This window comes from Ceratotherium simum, chromosome 16 (genome assembly GCF_057802395.1).
Source record: "Ceratotherium simum simum isolate JZ-2026a chromosome 16, ASM5780239v1, whole genome shotgun sequence".
NCBI classification, from domain to species: domain Eukaryota; kingdom Metazoa; phylum Chordata; class Mammalia; order Perissodactyla; family Rhinocerotidae; genus Ceratotherium; species Ceratotherium simum.
The window spans coordinates 38693629-38711946 of record NC_141915.1 but is presented as its reverse complement, the minus strand read 5'-3'; the positions used below and the strand labels follow the sequence as shown (position 1 = coordinate 38711946).

At 37.9% G+C, this 18318-nt stretch overlaps 1 pseudogene; it reads right to left on the bottom strand.

Annotated features, from left to right (window-relative positions):
- Positions 1-17577: 17577 nt before the first annotated feature.
- Positions 17578-18013, bottom strand: LOC101388429 (small ribosomal subunit protein eS19 pseudogene; annotated as a pseudogene).
- Between the last annotated feature and the right edge of the window lie 305 nt (positions 18014-18318).

The window sequence follows — 18318 nt, the reverse complement described above, 5'->3', positions numbered from 1 at the left end:
TGATGCGGGATTGACATGTGTGAAAGAAGAGGGGGAAGGGGCCGGCCCCGTGGCTTAGCGGTTAGGTGCTCGTGCTCTGCTGCTGGCGGCCTGGGTTCGGATCCTGGGCGCGCACCGACGCACAGCTTGTCCGGCCATGCTGGGGCCGTGTCCCGCATGCAGCAGCGAGAGAGATATGCAACTATGACTTACAACTATCTACTGGGGCTTTGGGGAAAAAAAAAAAAGAAGAGGGGGAAGGAAGGAGGATTAGGTAGGAAGAGTTTCAGACTGTGGTGCAGCTCCAGGGAGCATCTCAGCCAGAGCTTCAGAGAAAAGATTGCCCATAGAGGAGACCCTGCTGGGCTGAAATGTCCAGGCGCTCAGACCCCGCCACTGTGCTCAGTAATTGGCTGGAGTTGCCTGGGGAAAGTGTGTCCTCAGTTCAAACGCTGTCCTGGATCCAGAAATTTGTCAGCTGACAGTGCTCCTCACCGCAAATTCTCTCCTGAAGTGAGATCTGAGTGGTGCATTTCCATAGCTGCTATACACCCAGCATGAAAGAGAAAGACAAAATAAAAAGGGAAAAAGGAAAACTAAGGAAACAGAAAAGACAAAACAGTACAAAACTTAAACACATCCCTCCCAATAATCAATACCCTCTAATAGTTATTAAAAAATGGAATGCAGTGAAAAAGAGCCATAAAGAATAAGAAAGAGTTCTTGATAATTAAATATACAGTAGAAGCATTGGAAAAGTTAAAAAAAAAAAAGAAGAAAGAAATTGCTCAGAGAGTAGTGCAAAAATACAAAGAGATAAAATTTGTTGAGCACCCATTATATGCCTGGTGTTGTTCTGGGCTCTGATGAGAAGCCCCAGAGGAAATTCACAAAGCCCTTGAGCCAGCCCTGATGGCCTAGTGGTTAAAATTCAGTGCGCTCTGCTTCGGCAGCCCAGGCCTGGTTCGAAACCACACCACTCGTCTGTCAGTAGCCATGCTGTGGCAGTGGCTCACATAGAAGAACTTGAAGGAATTACAACTAGAATATACAACTATGTACTGGGGCTTTGAGGAGGAAAAAGGAAAAAAAGAGGAAGATTGCCAACAGATGTTAGCTCAGGGTGAATCTTTCCCAGCAAAAAAAAAAAAAAATTCACAAAGCCCTTGCTCTTCAGAGTCTCCCAAGAAGAGAAATATGCAGGAAGAAAAGGACCTAGAATACTTAGGTGGACCAGTCCAGTAGGTACAATATGTGACTAACGGGAGTTCCAGAAAGAGAATACAGCAATGAAGAGGGCAGGGAATTGACAAAAAAAAAATAATACAAGAAATTTTCACAGAATTGAGGGACACGAATCTCTAAAATGAATGATCTAAACTTCTGCTTCCGTCCAAGATGGAGTAACAGGGAGTGGATTTACCCTCCCACCTGAAACAACTAAAAAACCAGACAAAATATATGAAACAGTGGGATTCCAACATTAGAAATCAGATAGTGCAGGACAATGACCCCTGAGAGAAGAGAAACAAAACTGTAAGTTCTATAGTTGTCCCAGCCTACTGCTTGGAGTGACCGAGCCTGGTGGTCTACCTGAGTTTTAGCAAAATCATACAGTTGTGTGAGCCAGATGGTAGATTTAAACTAGACTATGTCAGTAATCACAATCAATATACATGGTCTAGGCAACCCAATTAAAAGGCAGATAAAAAAGGAAGACCCAACTATATGCTGTCTACAAGACGCCCACTTTAAAAATAAAGACACAAGTAGGTAAAAAGTAAAAATATATACCATACTAACACTAATCAAAAGATTGCTGGAATGGCTACATTAATCTAGGATATGTTGTGCTAACACTAGAGCTGTATTAATATCAGACAAAATAGATTTCAGAGCAATGATTATTACAAAGGATAAAGAGGGCCATTTCATAATGATAAAAGGGTCATTTCAACAACAGGACAAAATTCTAAACATTTATTCACCTAATAACAAAGCTTTGAAATACATAAAACAAAAACTGATAGAACTCCCAGGAGAAATAGACATATTCACAAGTGTAGCCAGAGATTTTAACTCCCTTCTCTCAGTAATTGATAAAACAAGTAGACAGAAAAATCAGTAAGAATATAGAAGGTTTAACCATTACTATTAACTAATTTGACCTATATACATAATGTATATTTATATTTTTTCTATATATACTGTTATGTTATCTGTGAATAATGATAATAATTGTTTTCCTTTTTTTTTTATTTTTTTTATTTTTATTTTTTTTATTTTTTGCCCCCAAAGCCCCAGTAGATAGTTGTATGTCATAGCTGCACACCCTTCTAGTTGCTGTATGTGGGACTCGGCCTCAGGATGGACAGAGAAGCGGCGCCTCGATGCGCACCCGGGATCCGAACCCGGGCCGCCAGCATCGCAGCGCGCGCACTTAACCACCAAGCCACAGGGCCGGCCCTGTTTTCCTTTTTAATCCTTGTACCTGTTATATAATTTTCTTGCTTTATTACATTGACTAGAACTTCTTGTGCAGTGTTAAATAGTGGTAATAGAGACATCCTTGTCTTTCTATTTCAGAGGAAAGCTTTTGATATTTTGTCATTTATTAGATTAAGGAAATTTTCTTCTCTTCCTACTTTGCTAAGAGTTTCCTTTTTTAAAAATCATGAATTTTTTCAAATTCCCCTTCTGTATCTATTCAGATAATCGTATGGGTTTTGTATTTTATTCTGGTAAAGAGATGAATAACATTGTTTGATTTTCTAATGTTAAATCAATCTGCATTCCTGGAAGAAACTCAATTTGGTAGCTATGTATTATTCTTTTTATATATTATTGTATTAGATTTGCTAATATTTTGTTTAGATTTTTTTCCATTTTTGTTCATGAGAGAGACTGACTTGTAATTTTCTTTTCTTTGTAATGTCCTTATCATGTTTCAATATCAAGGTTACAATGGCCTCATACAATGAATAGAGAAGTGTTTTTTTTCTTTCTAATCCTGGACGAGTTTGTTGTATAAGTTTTCTCTCTCTTCCTTAAATATTTGGAAGAATTTACTGGTGAAGCCATCTGGGTCTAGAGTTTTCTTTGTGACTAGGTTTTTAATTACTGATTCAATTTCCTTAATGGATATGGGACTAGTCAGATTTTTAATTTATTCTTGTGTCAGTTTTAGCAAGTTGTGCTTTTAAAGAATTTTCCCACTTTTTCTAAATTTACAAATTTATTAGCACATGGTAATTAACAACATCCTCTTATTATCTTTTTGAAACTCTTAGGGGCTGGCCAGGTGGCATAGTGGTTAAGTTTGCTCGCTCCACTCGGTAGCCCCCAGTTCATGGGCCTGGATCCCTCTTGGACTTACACACCGCTCATCAAGCCATGCTGTGGCGGCATCCCACATACAAAGATAGAGGAAGATTGGCACAGATGTTGCCTCAGGGACAATCTTCCTCAAGCAAAAAGAGGAAGATTGGCAACAGATGTTAGCTCAGGGCCAATCTTCCTCACCAAAATAGATAAAAGTTAAAAAATTTTTAAATGGAGGTGTAACATGCATACAGTAAAGTGCGCAAATCTTAAAGCTTGATGAATTTTCCCATAGGTATATGGTGTAACCACTTCCAGATCAAGATATAGCACATTTCTCATCCCCAGAAGGCCTCCCCCATACACCTCCCCACAGGTAACCACGTTTCTGACTTTCATCACCATAGATTTGTCTGTTCTTTTTTTTTCCTATTATTAAACTTCATATTAATGGAATTATATGGCCCATATTCTTTTATATCTGGTTTCTTTCACTCAACATTATGTGTCTGAAATTCATCCATATTGTTGTAGTAGCAGTATTTCATTCATTTTCATTGTTATATAGAATTCCATTGTGTGACTGTAACACAGTTTAGCCATTCTACTATTGATGGACATCTGGTTGCTTGCAGTTTGGGGCTGTACATTTTTTTTTTTGCTAGAAATAAACATTCATATTTCTTGTGTATGTATCTGGGAGTGGAGTTGCTAGATCATTAGGCAGACTGTGTTTATCTTCCATAGAAGCTGTCAAACAGTTTTCCAGAGTGGTTATACCAATTTATGCTCCCATCATAAATTTTCAGTTTTTAAAATTTTAGCCATACTTGTTGATGTGCATTGCTATCTCACTGTGGTTGTGATTTGCATTTTCCTGATGCCTAGTGATTGGAACACTTTTTCATATGTACTTATTGGATATTTGGAAGTGCGTTTTGCCTATTTTTTAAAAATTGGATTGCCTGACTATTTTATTATTAGTTACTAGGAGTTGTGTATGTATTCTGTAGTTTGCTTTTTCAACTTTCTTTATGGTGTCCTTTGATGAACAGAAGTATTAAAATTTTTTTTTTTTTGGTGAGGAAGATTAGCCCTGAGCTAACATCTGTTGCCAATCCTCCTCTTTTTGCTGAGAAGGATTGGCCCTGGGCTAACATCTGTGCCCATCTTCCTCTACTTTATATGTGGGACGCCTGCCACAGCATGGCTTGATAAGCGGTTCGTAGGTCTGTGCCGGGGATCCAAACCTGTGAACCCCAGGCCACCAAAGCAGAGCACGCGAGCTTAACCACTATGCCACCAGGCCAGCCCCAGAGGTTTTTAATTTTAATGAGGTCAAATACATCAATCTTTTACTTTATGTTTAGTGCTTATTGTGTCCTGATTAAGAAATCTTTGTCTACCCCAAGGCCATGAAAATATCCTTCTATAATTTTTTCTAGAAGTTTTATTGTGTTTATTTTTCACACTTAAGCCTATGATCCATCTCAAATTAATGTGGGTGTGTTTGAGATAGGAGCCAAGATTCCATTTCTTCTACATGGATATCCAGTTACTATAGTACCACCTATTTAAAAGCACCATCACTTCCCCACTGGATTGCAGTTGCACCTTCATTGTTAATTAGGTGATGATATATGTGTAGGTCTGTTTCTGGGCTCTATTTTGTACTAATGGTCTATTTGCCTATCCTTGTGCTAATCTCTTACTGCAGCTGTATATATACTTGTATACGTTGCTTTTATAATAAGTCTTGCTATAATAAGTCTTGGTAGTGTAAGTCTTTCCACTCTGCTCTTCTTCAAGATTGTCTTGGCTAATCTAGTTCCTTTGCATTTCCATATAAATTTTAGAATCAGTTTGTTAGTTTCTACCAAACAGCCTTCCAGGATTTTGATTGGTATTGCATTCAATTTATAAAAAATTAGGAGAAGAATCGACATCTTAGCAATATTGAGTCTCTTAATTCATTAACATGGTATTTCTCTTTATCTATTTAGGTCTTTATTTAAATACATTAAAAATTTTTTAGTTCTTTCATTTTTCTCACACTGGTTTCTAGTTTTCAGTGTAGAAGTTTTGCACATCTTTTGTTATATTTATCCCTAGGTATTTGATTTTTTTATGTTCTTGTATGTTGAGCTTTTTGTTAAACTATATTTTCTAATCATTTATTGCTAATATGTAGAAAAATAATTAATTTTGGATACTGATCTTGTATCCAGAGATCTTGCTAATTTTACTTATTAATTCTAATAGTTATCTGCAGATTCTATTGGATTTTCTATACACAAAATCATATCATTTTCAAATAATTACAGTTTTGCTTTTTCCATTCCAATCTTCGTATCCTTTTCTTGCTTATTTGCACTGGCTAAAACCAATGCAATGTGGACTTTCTTGTCTTATTCTCAAACTAAGAGAAGAGCATTCATTCAATATTTTATCATTAAATATGAAGCTAACTGTAATTTTTTTAACCAAACAATTGTTTTAATTCCTTAAAACATCTAATTTGTATATAATTGATATGCTACTTATATGTGATTAAATTTTTATTGAGATCTAATTTACAATGAATTACACAGATCTTCAAGTATACAGTTTTGGTAAAAGTATACTACCATATATCCACTACCCCCAATTCAAGTATAGAACATTTCCATCAGCCCAGTAAATTCCCTCATGCCCCTTTCCAGTTAATTTCCAGAGGCAACCGGTGAACATAGATTCAATTTTGCCTATTCCAGAACTTCATATAAATGGAATCATTTGTACTCTTTGTTGTCTGGCTTTTTGTACTAATCATAATATTTTTAAGATTTATCATGTTCTTGCATGCATCGGTAATGAATTCCTTTTTAATGGTGAATAGTTTTCCATAGTATGAATAGATCATAATTTATTTATTCGTTCACCTGTTAATGGACATTTGGGTTGGGTTCCAGTTTGGGGCTATTATGAATACAGGTGCTGTGAACACTGTTGTACAGGTCTTTGTGTGGACATCTGTTTTCATTCCTCGTGGGTAAGACCTAGGAGTGCCGGGTCATAGGGTAGAGGGTGTTTAACTGCCAGACTGTTTTCCAAAGTGGTTGTACTATTTTACATGTGGGAGAGTTCTGGTTGTCCACATCTTCCCAATATGTAGTTATTTTCAGACTAATTTTAGTCATTCTGATGTGCATCCTGTTGTGGTTTTAGTTTGAATTTCACTGGCGACTGATGATGTTGAGCATCTTTTCATTAGCCATTCCAGTATCTTTTGTGAAGCGTCTCTTCAAGTCTTTTGCCTATTTAAAAAAGTGGATTGTTTGTCTTTTTATTGTGTTTTTTTTTGTGTGTGAGGAAGAGTAGCCCTGAGCTAACATCCACGCCAATCCTCCCCTTTTTTCGCTGAGGAAGACTGGCCCTTCGCTAAAATCTGTGCCCATCTTCCTCCACTTTATATGGGACGCCGCCACAGCATGGCCTGACAAGCAGTGCATAGGTGCGCGCCTGGGATCCGAACCCTGGCCGCCAGCAGCAGAGCGTGGGCTCTTAACCGCTATGCCACAGGGCTAGCCCCTGTCTTTTTATTGTTGAGTTATGGAAGTTATTTATTCTGTATATAAAGTCCATGTCACATATATGTATTTTGATTATTTTTTCTCACTCAGTGGCTTACTTTTTCATTTTACAAGGGTATCATTTGATGAGCAGAAATTTTTAATTTAGATGAAGTCCACTTTATCAATTTTTTTCTTTTATGGTTAGTACTTGTTTGTCTGAAGAAATTTTTGCCTACCCAAGGCTGCAAAGATATTTGTCTATGTTTTCTTCTAGAAGCTTTATAGTTTTAGCTTTTTATGTTTGGGTCTATAATCTATCTTGAAATAATCTTTTCTTATGGTGTGAGGTGAGGGCTGGGTTCATCTAGTTGTTCCAGCACCAGAACTTTCATTTCCCCATTGAAGTACCTTGATGCCTTTGTCAAAAATTGATTGACTTTATATATGTAGATTTGTTTATGAACATGCTGTTCCATTGATCTATTTTTCTATCCTACACCAATACTACACTATCTTGACTACTATAGCTTTGTTTAAATCTTAAAACCTGATAGTGTAAGTTTTCCAGGTTTGTTCTTTTTCAGGATTGTTTTGACTATCTTAGATCCTTTGCATTTCTGTGTAAACGATAGAATCAGCTTGTCAATTTCTATTTTTTAAAACCTGCTGAGATTTTTACTGTGATGGCATTGAATCTATAGATCAGCATAGAGACTCATGACTTCTTAACACTGTTTTGTCTTCAATTCTATGAACATGGGGCATCTCTGTATTTATTAAGTTGTCTTTTATTTCTCTAAGCAATGTTTTGTATTTTTGGTGTAGAGGTCTTGCACATTTTTCATTTGTATTTTATGTTTTTTTTACATTATTGTCAATGGTATTTTAAAATTTAGATTTTCCAATTGTTTGCTGCTAATATATAGAAAGACAATTGAGCAACTGGAAGGATGTGCAGCTATGACATACAACTATCTACTGGGGCTTTGGGGGAAAAAAATAAATAAAATAAAATTATAAAAAAATAAAAAAGAAAGACAATTGATTTTTGTATGTTGACAGCGTTGTTGCTAAGTTCACTCATTAGCTCTGATAGTTTTTGTAGATTCCTTAGGGTGTTATATGTACACAATCATGTTGTATACAAATACAGATTTACTTCTTCCTTTCCAATCTTTATGCCTTTAAGTTGTTTTCTTTCTTTATTGAGCTAGCTAGGATAATGTTGAATAGAATAAATGAGAGTAGACATCTTTATTTGTATAAATATAGGAGAAAAACACTCACTGTTGCATCACTAAATATGATATCAACTGTAGGGTTTTTTGAGACATCCTTTATCAAATTGAGGAAATACCCTTTTGTTCTAGTTTTCTGAGAGTTTTACAAATCATGAATGGTTATTAAATTTTATCAAATACTTTTTCTGCATCTGTTAAAATGATCAGATAGTTTATGTACTTTATTTTATTAATGTGATTAGTTACATTGCGTGATTTTGGACTATTAAACCAACCTTCATTGCTAGATGAAACTGCATTTGGTCATTATTATGAATTACCTTTTTAAAAAACATATTACTGAATTTGATTTGGTATTTTTGTGTAGGATTTTGCATTGAGGTTCATGAGAGATATTGGCCATAATTTTCCTTTCTTGTAATATCCTTGTCATGTTTTGGTTTCGAAGTTATTCAGGTCTCATAAAATGAGTGGAGAAATGTTCTTTTTTTCTCTATCCTCTGAGTTTGTGTAAGATGGTATTATTTCTTCCTTAAATGTTTGGAAGAATTCCCCAGTGAAGCCATCTGGGCCTGGAGTTTTCTCTGTGGGAAGATTTTAAATTAAGGATTCTGTTTTTTTAACAGATATAGCTCTATTGTGATCTCAAAAATCAGAATATTCTTGTGACGTTTTTGGTAAGTTGTGTTTTTTTTTAAAGAATTGCCCATGTTATCGAAAATTTAAAATGTTAACATGAAGTTGTTTGTAATATCCTCTTATCTTTTTAACTGTAGTCTGTAGGATCTGTAGTAATGTTTCTATTTTTATTCCTAATGTTAGTTATTTGTTCATTCTCTCTCTTTCTCATCTTTCTCGCTAGGTTTTTTTTTGGGGGGGTGAGGAAGATTGGCCCTGAGCTAACATCTTTTGCCAATCCTCCTCTTTTTGCTGAGGAAGATTGGCCCTGGGCTAACATTTGTGCCCATCTTCCTCTATTTTTTTTTGTGTGTGTGAGAAGATCAGCCCTGAGCTAACATCCATGCCAATCCTCCTCTTTTTTCGCTGAGGAAGATTGGCCCTGAGCTAACTTCCGTGTCCGTCTTCCTCCACTTTATGTGGGATGCCACCACAGCATGGCCTGACAAGCGGTGCGTCAGTGCACGCCTGGGATCCGAACCCAGGCTGCCAGCAGCAGAGCGCATGCGCTTAACCACTACGCCACGGGGCCGGCCCCCTATCTTCCTCTATTTTATGTGGGACACCTGCCACAGTGTGGTTGGATAAGCAGTGTGTAGGTCCATATCCGGGATCTGAACCTGCGAACCCAGGGCCCCAAACTGAAGAGCAGCGAACTTAACCACTACGCCACCCGGCCGGCCCCTAGGTTTTTATTGATTTTAATGGTCTTTCCAAAGAACCAATTTTTGGCTTTGTTGACTTTGTTGAATGTTTGTTTTCTATTTTGTTGATTTCTACTCTTGTCTGTAATGTTTCCTTCCTTCTACTGTTTTTGAGAGAGGGGTTTAATTACTGTCCTTTTAAAAGCTTATTTAAATGGATGCTTAAATCATTGATTTGTAGGCTTTCTTCTTTTTTAATACATGAATTTAAGTCTATAAATTTCTCATTATGCATTGTTTTAGCCGTATCCCATTATTATTCAGCTCAAAATATTTTGTAATTTCCATTGTGGTTTCTTCTTTGGCCCCATGGGTTATTTAGAGGCTTATTACTTAATTTCTAAACATTTGGGGGGATTTTCTAGTTATCTTTTAGTTACTGATTTCTAGCTCAACTTCACTGAGTTCAGAGAACACACTATGTATGATTTTAATAATTTAAATTGAAATTTGTTAAGACTTGCTTTATGGCCCAGCATATGGTCAATTTTGTTAAGTGTCAAAATTGATACTTGAGAAGAATATGCCTTCTGTAGTTGTTGGTTTCCTCCTGGTTTTTTATAGTATTCTATAAATATCAGCTAGGGAAATTTGTTAATTGTGTTGCTCAAATGTTCTATTCTCTGTTGATTTTTAAAAATCTAGTTGTCTATCAGTTACTGTGAGAGATGTGTTAAAAAATATCCAACTATTATTGGAGATTTGTCTATTTCTCCTTTAATTTTTTCAGTTTTTGCTTTATATATTTTGAGGTTATATTATTAGGTACATATTAGGACTGTTATGTTTTCCTGTTGGATTGACCCTTTTATCATCATGAAATGATGTTTTTATTTGTTTTTAGTAATACTTCTTGCCATAGAGTTTACTTTGTCTGATATTAATATAGCTATACAAACTTTATTTTGGTTAGTGCTTGCATTGTATCTTTTTTCATCCTTTAACAACCTTTCTGTGTTTTTATATTTAAGATATGTCTCTTGTAAACAGCTTATAATTGGATTATTTAATATAATCTGACCTCTTTCTCTTTTAATTGGAGCATTTAGCTGCCCACTTACATTTCATGTAAATCATAATATAGTTGGGTTTAAATCTATCATATTCTATTTGTTTCCTGTTTGTTCTAACATTCCCACTGGCAAAGATCTCTGATTGCAGTGTGAAGATTTTATTGAAGGAACACATGCGCAGAAACAGGGAGACCAATTAAGAGATTGTAGCAGTTGTCCAGTTGTGTAAAAATGGCAGCTTGGGTTAGATTCATGGCAATGAGGATTGAGAGATGTGGACATATTAGGTATTTAGGAGGTAGGAAAAACAGAACTTAGTGATGGGATTTAGAGAGTGGGATGAAGGAGAGTAAAGAATCAAAGAAGACTCTCAGATTTCTGAGATTTAAGCAGCTTGGGGGATAGTATTACAATTTATTTTAAAAACCCAGGAGGAGAAAGAGGATTAAGGGACAAGATAATGAGATCAGTTTTGGACCAGTTGACAGCCTTGTGGAGAGAGGCCTGGTATGCAATTGAATATGTTGGACTGGAGCTCATATTTGACCTGGAGATATTAATTTGGGAACCACTAGAATATGGGTGTTAATTAAAGCCACAGGAAGGTTAGGGAGTGAGAATAAAAGCAGGCTTAGAACAGAAACCTGAGGAGCATTTAATAGTTGGGTTGAGCCAAGGAGATTGAGAGGAAGTGGTCAGAGAAGTAACAAGAAGAAAACCGAGAAAGTGTACTGTCCTAGGAGCTGGGAGGAGAGTATGTTTTACGAAAGGGGGAAATGGGTAACCGTTGTATGCTGCTGCGAGGTCCAATTAGATAAGGACCAAAACAGGCACGCCACAGCTAAGAAAGAGTAGTTTGAATGGAGCTGGGGGCGTGGGGGGGGGGGCGTGTGGAGGGAGGTGTGGCACCAGGTTGGTGTAGGTTGTGGAGTGGGAGGTGAGAAAAGAAGCCAAATTTAGGCCACTGAACCAGGCAGGATAGACTAGGTTTTGCTACGGCAGTAAACCACCCTCAAATCACAGTGAGTTAAAGCAGGAATTGGCAAACTTTTCCTATAAAGGGTCAGCTAGTACATATTTTAGCCTTTGCAGACTGCAACTACTGTCACAGACTAGAGACTACAGTCTCTGTCACCACTGCTCAACTTGGCCATTGGAGTGCAAAAGTAGCCAAGACAACATGTAAACAAGAGGCTGTGGCTGTGTTCCAACAAACCTGTATTTACAAAAACAGGCAGCAGGATGGATTTGGCCTGTGGGCTGTAGTTTGTTGACCTCTGGGTTAAAGCAACTCTGGAGGTCATTGAAATGTGCTGCTCAGATTTCCTTCGAGGAAACCTACCTCTGTGGAGCGTAGTTGACAGACAGCCCCAGCTCCGCCCCCACGAACCCTTCCTTGTGTTTGTATGGAGGCCGTGTTTCCCCAGGGCTGCTCCCAGCAATGGCTGTGCATGGCAGACGTACTAGTCTGGCCCATTCCTGAGGGACTTTGAACTCTTCTAATGGGCAATGTTGGCTTGGAGGCTGTCTGCTCAGCCTTTCTGAAACCTTCTTAGAACTGCTCTGTAGTCTGAGACTCTTCCTGCCCAATCCTCCTTCATTCCTCCTCTCCTCTCAAGGGGTCAAACTTGCATTGTGGTCTGAAAGTGTTCCATGCCTACTCCAGCTACTACTCTTCATCTTTCATAGGCATTTCCCTCGGTGAACCTCTTGCACATCCCACTCTATCTAGAACTCTGCTTTTCAGAGGACCCAAACTATCACAGAACCATGTCTTGTTTCTTGCTCAGACTACAGGACCATCGTGGGCTGACATGAGGCTCTGCTCCACATCATCCTCACTCAGGACCCGGGTTGGATGGAGCCTCCACCAGTTAGATTATTGATGGTTGCTGTGGCAGGGAGAATGGAACATGCCAAATTGTGCACCAGTTCTTAGAAGTGTACACCTAGAAGTAACACATATCACTTCTATCTGCTTTTCATTGGCCAGAGCAAGTCATGTGGCCATGCCCAACTTCAAGGGACAGAGAAGTAGAATCTCACCAAGCGCCCGGAAGGAAGAGAGATAGAATACTGATAAACTGTCCTAATGACAACTGCATTCACTCTTTGAAGCTGTTTAAGGAAGAAGAATGGAAGATGTTGGAAGTTGTTATTTTAGAGAGCAAGAGAGGGAGTTAACGCAGAAACAGAGGAGGATTGTCAAGCCGTGTTCAGGCTCCATAAAACATTGGGAACCACCATTTTCTTTGGTCCTTGTCTTCTCATCTGTGTGTCTTTCTCTAGGGACATTCAGCTGCCTGGATGCAGTACCATGAAAGCAGAGAATTGGATTCATTCTTTTTTTTTTTTTTGCTGAGGAAGGTTCACCCTGAGCTAACATCTGTGCCAATTTTCCTCTATTGTGTATGTGGGTCGCCATCACAGCATGGCCACCGAGTGATGTAGGTCCATGCCTGGGAATTGAACCCAAGCTGCTGAAGCGGACCATGCCAAACTTAACCACTAGGCCACAGGGCTGGCCCCCTTATTCATTTTTTTAGATATTATTTTTTTAAAAATAATGATGTCTCCTCCTACTGTGAAAGCAGGGATTTTGTCTGTTTGGTTTAATGCTATGCCCCCAGCCTAGAAGAGTGATTGGTCAGAATAGGTGCTTAATAAATATTTATTGGATGAACGATTTGATATTCTTTGGAAAAATTCAAATGATAGAGATGCGTATAAGGTTAAAGTGGATTCCCTCGGCTCCCGGTGCCACTCCCTCAGGGATTGCGACTGCTGAAAGTGTGCGTATGTGTCCTTCCAGACCTTTTTATATGCATAGATATATATTTTAAAATTAAAAACAGAATAACATTCTGTTATTTACTCTTCATAACATGGTTTTCTGAAACTTTTTCCCTTCAACAACAGTTGAGTAAATATTTTTAAGGGTAGATTCGATACTAGGATTCTTTTGGTTTGCAAGTGGCAGAAATGCAATTCAAATTGACTTCAGTGAAAGAAAAGGTGGGGAGGGAGGGTTTTATTGGCTCATGTAAGTCAATTCCTAGGGCGGCTGACTTCAGGCATGGTAGGGTTCAGGTACCCAAACTTTGTCTTCATAAATCTCTCATCAGTACATGGCTTTGATTTCCTTTGTTTTGGCGTCATTCTCAGATCAGCTGTTCCGTGTGAAGTCAAGATGGCCATAGAACTTCCAGACATACTCCATTTGCTCTTCTTTTCTGGGAAATTGGAAAGTCACAGGGTGATCTCTAACTTGACCCTCATTTAGGTCACATAGCCTGCCCTAAACCAATCAGTTTGCCTGAGGGAGGATGGACTATGTTGATTGGTCAAGCCTAAGTCACATGCCTCACTCCTGGAACAGGAAGTAGGAGCCAGCCCCACCAAACCGCATGCTAGAGAGTAGGAGAGGAGTGGTTCTCCAGAGAGTATGGGATCGGGGGAGGGCTGTGCTACGAGAAGGCATAATGGATGAGCAAGCTAAAACAACAGATTTCCATTAAAAGTGGAGTAGCTTTCTCAAAGGGTTCATTTAACATTTTGATGAGAACTGATAAATTCCCTGCAAAACCGTTGTACCCTTTTATATTCTCACCAGCAATGGATGAACATTCTTTTTTATCCACACTCATGTGAACACTGAACATTATCAATTGTATTAATTTCTTTGCCAATTTAGTGGGCAAAAATGGTATCTCCTTATTGTTTTAATTTGCATTTCCCTGACCCTAGTGAGTGTGAGCAACTTTTCATATGTTTGTTAGCCTTTTGCATTTATTCTATAAATTGTCTTCTTGTTACTTTTGTCCTTTTTTTCTATTGGATTTGCAAACTTTTTCTTCCTGATTTGTAGGAGCTTGTTGTATATTAGGGATAGTAATTAACCTTATCTATGTCTTAAATGTTGCAAATACTGCCAGTTTAGCTTCAGTTTTTAACTTTGTGGTGCCTTTCACTGTAATCAAATCTGTTGATATTTTTCTTTATGGTTTATGAATTTCATATCTTATAAAAGTCCTTCCCATCCCTAAGTTATAAAAAACATCCTTGTATATATATTTCTTCCTGGTGCTTTTATAGTTTAACTCTTTATACTTAGATATTTAATCCATCTGGAATTCATTCTTATGTATGGATTTAACTTAATTATTTCTTTTCCATAGATAGCTTGTTCCAGCATTATCTCCTTTCCTTGCTAGTTTGAAATGCTGTTTTTATCATCTGCTAAATTCCCATGCAGTGGGAGGTGGAGACTGAGAGATAGCTTAGAAGGTAAAACTGAATGAGAAAGTGAGGGGGAGAGAGGGACCCAGGGTGACCCCTTTTCCTGTTTTGGGTGATTGTGTGGAGCTGTGAAGTAAGGAGAGGAGCGTGAATAGGGACAGGGTTCAGAGGCGGGAGTAAGGTGGTTAGGCCAGTGTGGGACATGTTGAGTTTGAGGTGCTCATGGACATCAGGGACATATTTAATAGAAATACATGATAAACCTTTATATTAAAATATTCACTATACAAAAAGTTTTTGAGACTGCTTTTGGACTATTTGTGCTGTTGATCTGTTTGCCTATTCATTTACTTGGTCATTCTACAAATGTTTGTAAAAGACCTACTATGTATGAAGACAAATCTTATTCTTACTGTAAGACCAACTGTTTTATGGTACATTTGGATTAGTGATACTGCAAGCAATTCCCACCCAGCCCATTACCTTTATTTTTTAAAAATATTTTTCTCTTGGTACTCATTTACTCTTCCAGATGAATTTTAGAATTATCTTTTCTAGTTTCAGTTAAAGAATTCCATTGGAACTTTAGACTGGAGTTGCACTGGATTCATAGAGTAATTTGGAGAGCATTGACAGCTTTACCCAAGTATTCTCCCACTGTGAGAAAATGACATACATCTCTCCATTTATTCAGATCTTCTTGATGTCCTCAGTAAAATTTATTGCTATGTATTTCATAGCTTTAATTGCTGTTATGAATTAGATAATTTTTTCTAACATTGTAAAATTAGTTTTTGTTGGTAAAAAAGAAAGCTATTGATTTTTCTATATTTTTCTTTCAACTGGCCATTTTCCTGAACTTGCTCATGAGATCTGCAAGGCTTCAGCTGAATCTTTGACTTTTCTAAGTAGGTAATAATAGAATCTGCACAGAGTGATGATTTATTTGCTCTTTTTTCCACTATCTATATCTCATTTCTTTTTTGCAGATTAACTCTTTTGTTTTATTTGATTTTTGCTTCTTTTTATTTACCTTTTTATAGCTTTACTGAAGGATAATTGACAATACAATAAACTACACATATTTAAAATGTACAGTTTGATAAGTTTTCACATCTGAGTACACCCGTGAAACCATCACTAAGTCAAGATAATGAACATATCCATCACCCCAAAAAATTTCCTCATGTGCCTCTTTATTTATTTATTTTATTTATTTATTTATTTTTGTGTGTGAGGAAGATCAGCCCTGAGCTAACATCCGTGCTAATCCTCCTTTTTGCTGAGGAAGACCAGCTCTGAGCTAACATCTATTGTCAATCCTCCTCCTTTTTTTTCCCCAAAGCCCCGGAAGATAGTTGTATGTCATAGTTGCACATCCTTCTAGTTGCTGTATGTGGGACGCAGCCTCAGCATGGCCGGACAAGCGGTGCATCGGTGCGCGCCTGGGATCTGAACCCCGGGCCGCCAGTAGCGGAGCACACACACTTAACCGCTAAGCCACGGGGCGAGCCCCTCATGTGCCTTTTTAACCTCTTGCTCCCATCCCTCTGCGCTCCCTCCCCTCATCTCTAGGCAACCACTGATCTGTCACTGTAGATTAGTTTGCGTTTTCTAGATTTTATATATATGTGGAATCATGAAGTGTATACTCTTTTTTGTCTGCCTTCTTTCACTTAGCACAATCATTTTGGGGATTCATCTCTGTTGTTGTGTGTATCCATAGCTCATTGCTGTTTATTGCTGAGTAGTATTCCATTATATATGTTATAATTTGTTTATTCATTCTTGTTGATGGACATTTGGGTTTCCGGTTTTCGACTATTACCAACAAAGCTGCTATGAACACTTACATACAAGTCTTTGTGTGGTTATATGCTTTCATTTCTCTTGCATAAACAACTTGTGAGTGGAATCGCTGGTCAGAGGGTAGGTGTCTGTTTAACATTTTAAGACACTGGCAAACCGATTTCCAAAGTGGTTGTCCCATTTTACATTTCCACCAGCAGTGTATGAAAATTACATTTGCTCCACATTATCACCAACGTTTGGTATTGTCATTAAAATTTTTTATAGCTATTCTAATAGTGATATCTCATTGTGGTTTAATTTGCATTTCCCTAATGACTGATAATGAGCATCTTTGCATGTACTTATTTGCCATCTGTATATCTTCTTTGTTGAAGTATCTGCTCAAATCTTTTGCCCATTTTTAAAGTTGAGGTGTTTTCTTATTATTAAGTTTTGAGAGTTCTTTGTATATTCTGGATAAAAATCCTTTATTATATATGTGCTTTGCAAATATATCTCTCCCAGTCTGTGGCTTTTTATTCTTTTAACAATATCTTTCAAATAGCAGAAATCCTGAATTTTGATGAAGTTCAGTTTTTCAATTTTTTCTTTTATGGCGTTGTATCTAGGAAATCTTTGCCTAGGTAACAAAAATTTTCTCCTGTGTTTTCTTCTAGAAATTTAGAAATTTTATACTTTTAGGCTTATGTTTAGGTCTAGGATCCACTTTGAGTTAATTTTTGTGTATGGTATGAAGTATTTTATTTTATTTTGTATGTGAATATCCATTTGTTCCAGGACCATTTCTTGTAAAGACTATCCTTTTTCCACTAGACTGCCTTTGCATCTTTGTTGAAAATCAATTGACCATCTATGTGTGGGTCTATTTATAGACTTTCTATTCTCTTCCTTTGATCTATTTGTTTATCTTGATGCCAAGGTGACACTGTCGTGATTACTGTGGTTTTCTAATAATCTTGAAGTTAGGTAGTGTAAGTCCTCCAACTATTTTTTTTTTTTATGAATGAGCCAATTTACTAACCCAGCATCTTTTGTTCTAATGCTTCTTGGCAGCTGCCACCTGCCCAGTGCTTCTGTCCAGATCTCTCTGTCCCGGAGGTGTCAGTTTGCAGCCCCCATCTTGGTCCTTTCCCACTATTTTCAGCTCTCCAGGGCTTGGAGGACCCGGCAGGCCGTGCTCTTGGAGCCTTGGCTGAAGTGGCTGAAGTGGCTGGGCATGATGTTTCTCTGACATCCCCCATAGATCTTGGTCGTGGAGCAAACCGCAGCACTGTCGAGGAGGTTCAGGGGCTGCGCTGTGGAAGCAGCTCATGTGTAGAACCAGTTCGTCATAGGGAGTAAGTTCTTTCTGCTTGGCCAGCTTCACAGTCCACCTGTTCATGGACTTGCAGCTTCCTGGACTTTTTGAGGAAGGCTGCCAGAGCTCCGATGAGCTCCTGCTGGTTCACGTCTTTTACAGGAGCTCCAGGCATCCTGCGGCCTCCGCACTGCCAGCCGGGGGAAAGAGCCTTCCAACTTTTTTCTCCCCTTCTTTTTCAAAGTTGTTTTGGCTATTCTAAGTCCATTGCATTTCCATGAGAATTTTAGAGTAAGCTTTTCAATTTCTACAAAAAAAAGGCTGTTTGAAATTTGACTGGGCTTGTGTTGGAGTTATAGGTCAATAGGTCAATTGACATCTTAACAGTATTGAGTCTTTTGATCCATGAGCATAGTATATCTCCTCATTTATTATGGTCTTCTTTAATTTCTCTAAGCAGTGTTTTGTAGTTTCCGGTGT